Genomic DNA, 7,339 nt, shown 5'->3' with positions numbered 1-7,339 from the left:
CTACAGCACCCAGATGTCCACCTCCCTTGGGGTACACACCCAAAATAATATTAAATTTGCCTCTTCCCTCAATATGGACGAGAATATGCACGACTTCTCAACCCTCCCATTAGAAATCACATACACTGGGTTATATTATAAACCAGTAATAAATTTATTAACTATAACAGGTGTTTTTAGTAAACAAAGCAGGCAAACAAAGCTTAATATACTTTAAAAACAGGTTACAAAATATAAATTCTCACCCTAAATGTTATTTTAGGCAGGTTGCAAAGTTTTGGGGGTTCAAAATTCCAGTTATATTCCTTTTCAGACTGGACCCCTTGCCTTCCCTTCAGGTGGCTCTTGCAGTCTTTCTTCTTGGGCAGACAGCCGTGGAGGGGAGGAGCCCTGTTTGCTTTCCTCCCGACGCTTAAATAGGATTTACAAAGGTGGGAATCCTTTGTCTCCCAGGGAGGTGGTGGAATCTCCATCTTTAAAGATTTTTAAGGCCCAGCATTGACTCTGCTGTGGGGGGATCAACCAGCAGAAAGTTTGAGCTGCTGAGAAGGCCACCCTCTTACCAAAAGTTATGCCCTCTTAGGAGTCTGTTTCCAGGCATGACCGGCTCTGTACAGACCAGGGAGTGGAGTCCTGAAGGGAACGTCTCACAACAGGGCCCTATGGACAGTGGGCTGGAGTGAAGAATTAAGTCTATCTTAATCATAACAGAGAAACCAGTCACTTTCTGACAGTGGGGAGGGGAGAACTTTCACTGCATGTAAGAGAGCGGTATGATTGAAAGAGAAGAATGAGCCTGCAGAAGAGAAGAATGAGGAGGGATTTGATAGCTGCTTTCAACTACCTGAAAGGGGGTTCCAAAGAGGATGGCTCTAGACTGTTCTCAATGGTAGCAGATGACAGAACGAGGAGTAATGGTCTCAAGTTGCAGTGGGGGAGGTTTAGATTGGATATTAGGAAAAACTTTTTCACTAAGAGGGTGGTGAAACACTGGAATGCGTTACCTAGGGAGGAGGTAGAATCTCCTTCCTTAGAGGTTTTTAAGGTCAGGCTTGACAAAGCCCTGGCTGGGATGATTTAACTGGGAATCGGTCCTGCTTCGAGCAGGGGGTTGGACTAGATGACCTTCTGGGGTCCCTTCCAACCCTGATATTCTATGATTCTATGATTCTATGATTCTATGATTGCTCAGAGCTCCAGTATGAAACTGGAGAAAAAGACTGTTGAGAGTTTGTGGGTTAAGTTTAGAAGCAAGAGTAACAAGGGTGATGTCGTGCTGGGCATCTGCTATAGGTCACCAGACCAGGAGGAGGAGGTAGAGGAAGTTTTCTTCGGACAACTAGCAGAAGTTTCCAAATCACAGACCCTGTTTCTCATGAGGGACTTCAATCACGCTGACATCTGCTGGAAGAGCAATACAGACAATCCAGGAAGTTTTGGAGGGTGTTCTGGACAATTTCCTGGTACAAGTGCTGGAGAAACCAACTAAGTAAGTCAAGCACCTCTTGACATGCTGCTTACAAACAGGAAGAATTGGTAGGGGAAGTAGAAGTGAGTTGTAACTTGGGCAACTTGCTAGCAAAAATACTGTGGAATACATGGAGCAGGTCCTCAAGGAAACCATTTTGAAACACTTGGAGGAGAGGAAGGTGATCAAGAACAGTCAATGTGGATTCACCAAAGGCAAGTCATGCTTGACCAACATGATTGCCTTCTATGATGAGATAAAGGGCTCTGTGGATATGGGGAAAGCAGTGGACGTGATATATCTTTGAATTTAGTAACACTTTTGATATAGTCTCCCAGAGTATTCTTGCCAGCAAGTTAAAGTATTGGCTGGATGAATGGACTATAGAGTGGATAGAAAGCTGTCTAGATCATCGGGGTCAACAGGTAGTGATTCATGGATCAATGTCTAATTGGCAGCCAGTGTCAGCATAGTGCCCAGAAGTCATTCCTGGGGCCATTTTTGTTCAACATCTTCATTAATGATCTGGATGATGGGATGGATTGCACCCTCAGCAAGTCTGCAGATGACACTAAGCTGAGAGGAGAGGTAGATATGCTGGAGGGCAGAGATAGGGTCCAGAGTGACCTAGACAAATTAAAGGATTGGGCCAAAAGAAATTTGATGAGGTTCAATGAGCACAAGTGCAGAGTCCTGCAATTAGGATGGAAGAATTCCATGAACTGCTACAGGCTGGGGACCGACACGCTAAACGGCTGTTCTGCAGAAAAGGGCCCAGGGAATACAGTGGACGCAAAGCTGGATATTAGTCAAGAGTGTGCCATCATTGCCGAGAAGGCTAATGATGTACTGGGTTGTATTAGTAGCAGCATTGCCAACAGATCAAGGGAAGTGATTAATCCCCTCTACTCGGCACTAGTGAGGCCATACCTGGAGTATTGTGCCAGTTTTGGGGCCCCCACTCCACAAGGGATATGGACAAATAGGAGAGAGTCCAGCAGAGGGCAACAAAAATGATTAGGGGGCTGGGGCACATGACTTACGAGGAGAGGCTGAGGGGACAGTGCTTATTTAGTCTGCAGAAGAGAAGAGTGAGGGGGGATTTGATAGCAGCCATCAACTACCTGAAGGGGGGCTCCAAAGAGGATGGAGCTCAGCTGTTCTCAGTGGTAGCAGATAACAAAACAAGGAGCAATGGTCTCAAATTGCGGTGGGGGAGGTCTAGGTTAGATATTAGGAAACACTATTTCTCTAGGAGGGTGGTGAAGCACTGGAATGCATTACCTAAGGAGCTGGTTTCCATCCTTAGAGGTATTTAAGGCCTAACCTGACAAAGTCCTGGCTAGGATGATTTAGTTGGAGTTGGTCCTGCTTTGAGCAGGTGTTTGGACTGGACTGAGGTGTCTTCCAACTCCAAACTTCTATGAATCTATGCTCCCATCTCTGGTAGTCCCTGTCATGGCTGCCACTTGCTGTAGCTGCTCCCCGCTCCCTGGGCTGTGGGGCCTCCAGTGCTCCTGGGCTCCAGATAGTCCTTTCCCACCTTACATGGTAGTAGCACAGCCAGGTCTCGTCCCTTTACAACAGGTCTCCCCCCTCAGATCGTGCACAGTTCATCTGTTGGCTCCTGCCCTCTCTTTTTCTCTGGCAGTCTTCCTATTCACCCTTTCCTCTGGCTTCCCTCTGAGGGTCAATTCACCTATGGGCAGGGAGACACCACAGATAGGTGTCTCTGGGACATAAGAAAAGTTCACAGTCTGATCCTCACACATCCCAATCCCCAGTGGTGATAGAGTATTACTAAAAGTTGGAGGGCCACAAGGCCCTGTCCCCTCCGTGTTCCTGTCCCTAACCCTCCTTTTCCCCTCAATACCCCTCATCGGCCAAGTTGGAAACCAGATCTGTGTTGGAGGGCCTGGGCCTCTGGGGGTGGGGATGGGGGCCAAAGCAGCCTCCAACACATGTCCCTGCCCCTGGAAAGCCCTGTTCAGAGATGATGGAAGGTGTCCGGTTCCCCAGAGATGCCCGCATGGATCTTACACTGACCCGCCTCTGGCTTCCGACCTGGCCTGGACGTAGGACCTCAGTGGCTGAAGAGTGGTAAGAGCTGCCTGGGGTTGGCAGCTTTGGGGAGCTGTGGACCCTCCATCTGCCCGAGGCGGGGGGGGGGGCAGGGGGCAAGGCTATGGGCATGGGGCTTCTCTTGTCCCCCCCCCATCCCCACAGCTGCCCAGGGTCCTGGGCTGCTTTCACCTGGCCTGGGCTCCACCTTCTGGCCTGCCCAGGGGCATAACCTCAGAGTGAAGAGGAAGGGCAGAGGTTCAGACATGTGGCAAAAAGCATATTGACCAAACCCGTCCACTCTCAAAAGTGGGAGAGTCATGGTCCCTTCTCTGCAACCCCCACCCCACCATCTGGTGCTCCAGAAAAAGTCTCCAGCCTGCTCTGCAGTGATACCGCAGGTAAGATACCTGCTCTGGCAATGGCCACACGCCCTCGGGCTCTAGGTGGCAGGAACCTTCTCCCCAGCATCTGCCCTTCCATCAGATTCATGCCCTTCTGAGTCCAGCCTTCAAAGCTCTCCTGTTGAGCAACCTCTCCCTGTGATGGTCCCTGTGCATATAAGCTCCTTACCTTGCTCTTCCCAGATGCTCTTTGTTCTCAGCTCCCCTGTTACTTGTGTTGCGGCTAGCATCCACTATCCTAGCTCTGGCCCTGCAGCTCCCTGCTATACTTTGCCCTGGCTCCCACGCTGCCCCAAATCCTGGCTCTGGTCTGCTACTGCTCCCCACCTCTGCCTTCTTCATCAGTGCTGCTGCTCTGCCTCAGTCCCAGCTCTGCCTTCTGGGCTGTTTTTCTGGACCCTCTGGTCTGGGGATGACAGATTTCTACTACATTCATAGCCCAATATCACTTAAAAACTAACCTGATAATAGCCCAATGCACTTCTTTCAGCAAAGGGTTTTTTTTTTTAATTAACACATTCATGTATACATCAAGTAACAAATGCAAACTTTAATTAGATACCTAGTACAGATTTGATATTTATTTAAAAAAAAAACTACAAGGCACAGCAGGACTTTGTCCACATTAGCAACAAAGCTATGCAATGACAATCAAATTCCAAAGCCCCCTACTGGTACTTTTATCCCGGTTGAGGACTGATAAATGTTTAAAACATTACAATAGCCCAAAAGGAGCCCACAATGTATGTAGTACAAAAACAACAATAAAATTATTATGGTATTTATTTCTAATGGCATTCAGTGTTGGGAGTCAAAGTTCAAATTTTGTCTTGAAAAGAAATGATGGCTTTGCGTTTGCCGATGGTTCACTGGCCTCATATTGAGGACAACCATGCTGAGCAGTTTTATATTGAAACTGAAAAACACATGGGTGCCACTGGGGACAAAGACTTTATTGAACTTTGCTTGTTTGCTCTTTAGTTGCTGTCCCTACCTTTTAGCAACACTGCAGTTGAAAGACTGTTTTCTCAGATGAACCAGAAAAAAAACATGTGTTTGAGAACTTCAACCCAAAACTGCTCAACTTGGTTGTCCTGAGTATGAGGCCAGTGAACCATCGACAAAACTCTCCACTGCTACTCCAGTTGTCCAAGGTGTTCACAAACCAATGGTAAAAATGAGATATTAGCCAATCTAGCTCGTGCAGGGCTGAGTGCAGTAGAAGGACTTAGTACTGCAAGCAATTCAGTCACCTAGATGTTTGGTGATAATCCCTGTTTCACAAACTCCAACATGAAATTTCGACACCTACTCTTGATGTCTTTGACAATGGAAAAGGTTAGTGTGTGTTTTGAAAGTTCCAGCTGAAAGCAACTAAAAAATTGCCTGCACAAAGTGGTAAGTAATGTGACTCAAAGGCAATATCATAGTTTAACACATCAGTCTGGTTCAAAAACACAGTTTCACACCTCTCATCAACAAGTTCTAGAAGAATGTCCTCAGTTCCCACAGTAAATTTTGCTCACTGGATCGCTGTATATATGATTTTAAAAGTTCAGCATTGTAGCTTCTTACTTTGTCTTTGGTGATCTAACAGTCTGGTTCATCAGTGTAGCTTCACTTTGTCGAACTGATCAAGAACCCTGTTCAGAGAGGGACTAATGGAAACCCACCCTACGTCAGAAAGTTGCAATATCTTCTGGTAGTCTGGTAGTCACAGAAAGGCCAAGTGATGGGGTGAGTGTGTGGGGGCTGGTGGGTGACAATGAAAGCAGTCAGGTGATGGTCAGAGAGAGGGAACTCAACAATGAAGAGAGCAGTGCTTAGTGATGGAGGGATAAGATGTTAGATGTGAGGAGCTTCTCAGACTCTGAACTTCCATAATGCTGAGCTCAGCCAAACTGGGGCAGAGCACCCTTGATTAGTGAAGAGATATCCTTTCCCCTCTTATCACACAGCTTTAAAGTCAGTGGCCCCCGGCAATCAACTTCTGCAGGTGTATTTGCCCACTTTGTCACGGAACTCTTTGGTTTTGACCCCATAAATGATAGGGTTGAGCATGGCGGGCACAAGGAGATAGAAGTTAGCGAAGGTGACGTGTACATGGGAAGCAAGTCCTTGACCAAACCTTTGTGTCAGGTAGGAGAAGAGACAGGGAATATAAGACATTAGAATAATACAGATGTGAGCGGTGCAGGTGTTAAGGGCTTTCTGGTGGTCTTTCTTGGAGGAGATTCTGAGGACAGCCCTGATGATCAGACCGTAGGACAGCACAATGAGCACCAGGTCTAATCAGATGACTACAAGAGCTGTCACCAAACCATATGTCCCTGTTGACTGTGATATCCCCACATGACATCTTTGCCACAGCTATGTGCTCACAGTATGTGTGGGGGATAATGTGGTTGCCACAGAATGGCATCCTGCTGAGGAGCAGGGGCATGGGCGCAATAAAGAGAACAGCTCTTATCAAACCCACAAGACCTAGCTTATCTATTCATGCATTGGTGAGTATGGTGGCGTATCTTAGAGGGTTGCATATGGCAACATAGCGATCAAAGGCCATTGTCACAAGTATGGATGGGTGCAACACAGTAACCATGTGAAGGAAGAACATCTGGGTGAGGCAGCCACCCACAGTAATGCCTTTCAAATTAAACTAAAATATACAAAGTGCCTTTGGAATGACAGAGGTAGACATGCCGATATCTGTGAGTGCCAGCATGCAGAGCAGCAGGTACATTGGCTTGTGCAGGGTCTGCTCTTTTCCTACAACAAACAGAACCATACAATTTCCAAACAGGCTGATAATGTAGAACATAGAGAAAGGGATGGAAATCCAGATGTGAGCAGCTTCCAGGCCTGGGATGCCCATTAGGATAAATGGGGAAGGGTCAGAGGGGGTGAGGTTGAAACCTGCCATGAGGTGGCTGAGGCGTTGACCAGGTTCAGAAATGATCAAGGTGCCTGTGAAGGGAGAGAAGCAGAGTGAGGGGGGTTACACATCTGACAACAAATTGTATGGTAAATATTTTATAGTTATTAATAATCTAGAAATGGGGGTGAACAGTGAGGTGGGGACATTTGCTTATGGCACCAGATTATTTAGGTCATATTCAAGGAAAGAGAAGTCCTCAGAGGGAGATATCTAAGCCAGGTGAATGGGTGGCATGATGACCGATGAACTTCAATGTAAATATCTTCAGTATGTATGCCTTTTAGAGGGAAAAGCTTGAGGTCCTCAAACACTTTACGTGGTTCTAATTTAATTGTATGACTTCAGTACAAGACACGGTACACAGCTTTGTGAAACCCTAATCACAGTGCAAGCAGAGACTAAGAAAAACATTGTGTCGAAGAAGAATGGGATGGGGAATCATACAGAAAATACAATGCCATGAGATCA

The 7,339-nt window shown here is 46.8% G+C and overlaps 1 pseudogene; it reads right to left on the bottom strand.

Annotated features, from left to right (window-relative positions):
- Nucleotides 1-5,916: 5,916 nt before the first annotated feature.
- Nucleotides 5,917-6,856, bottom strand: LOC140905596 (olfactory receptor 52D1-like; annotated as a pseudogene).
- Between the last annotated feature and the right edge of the window lie 483 nt (nucleotides 6,857-7,339).

This window comes from Lepidochelys kempii, chromosome 1 (assembly GCF_965140265.1).
Source record: "Lepidochelys kempii isolate rLepKem1 chromosome 1, rLepKem1.hap2, whole genome shotgun sequence".
NCBI lineage: Eukaryota > Metazoa > Chordata > Testudines > Cheloniidae > Lepidochelys > Lepidochelys kempii.
The sequence above is the reverse complement of the archived record's forward strand: the minus strand, read 5'-3'. Positions and strand labels throughout refer to the sequence as shown.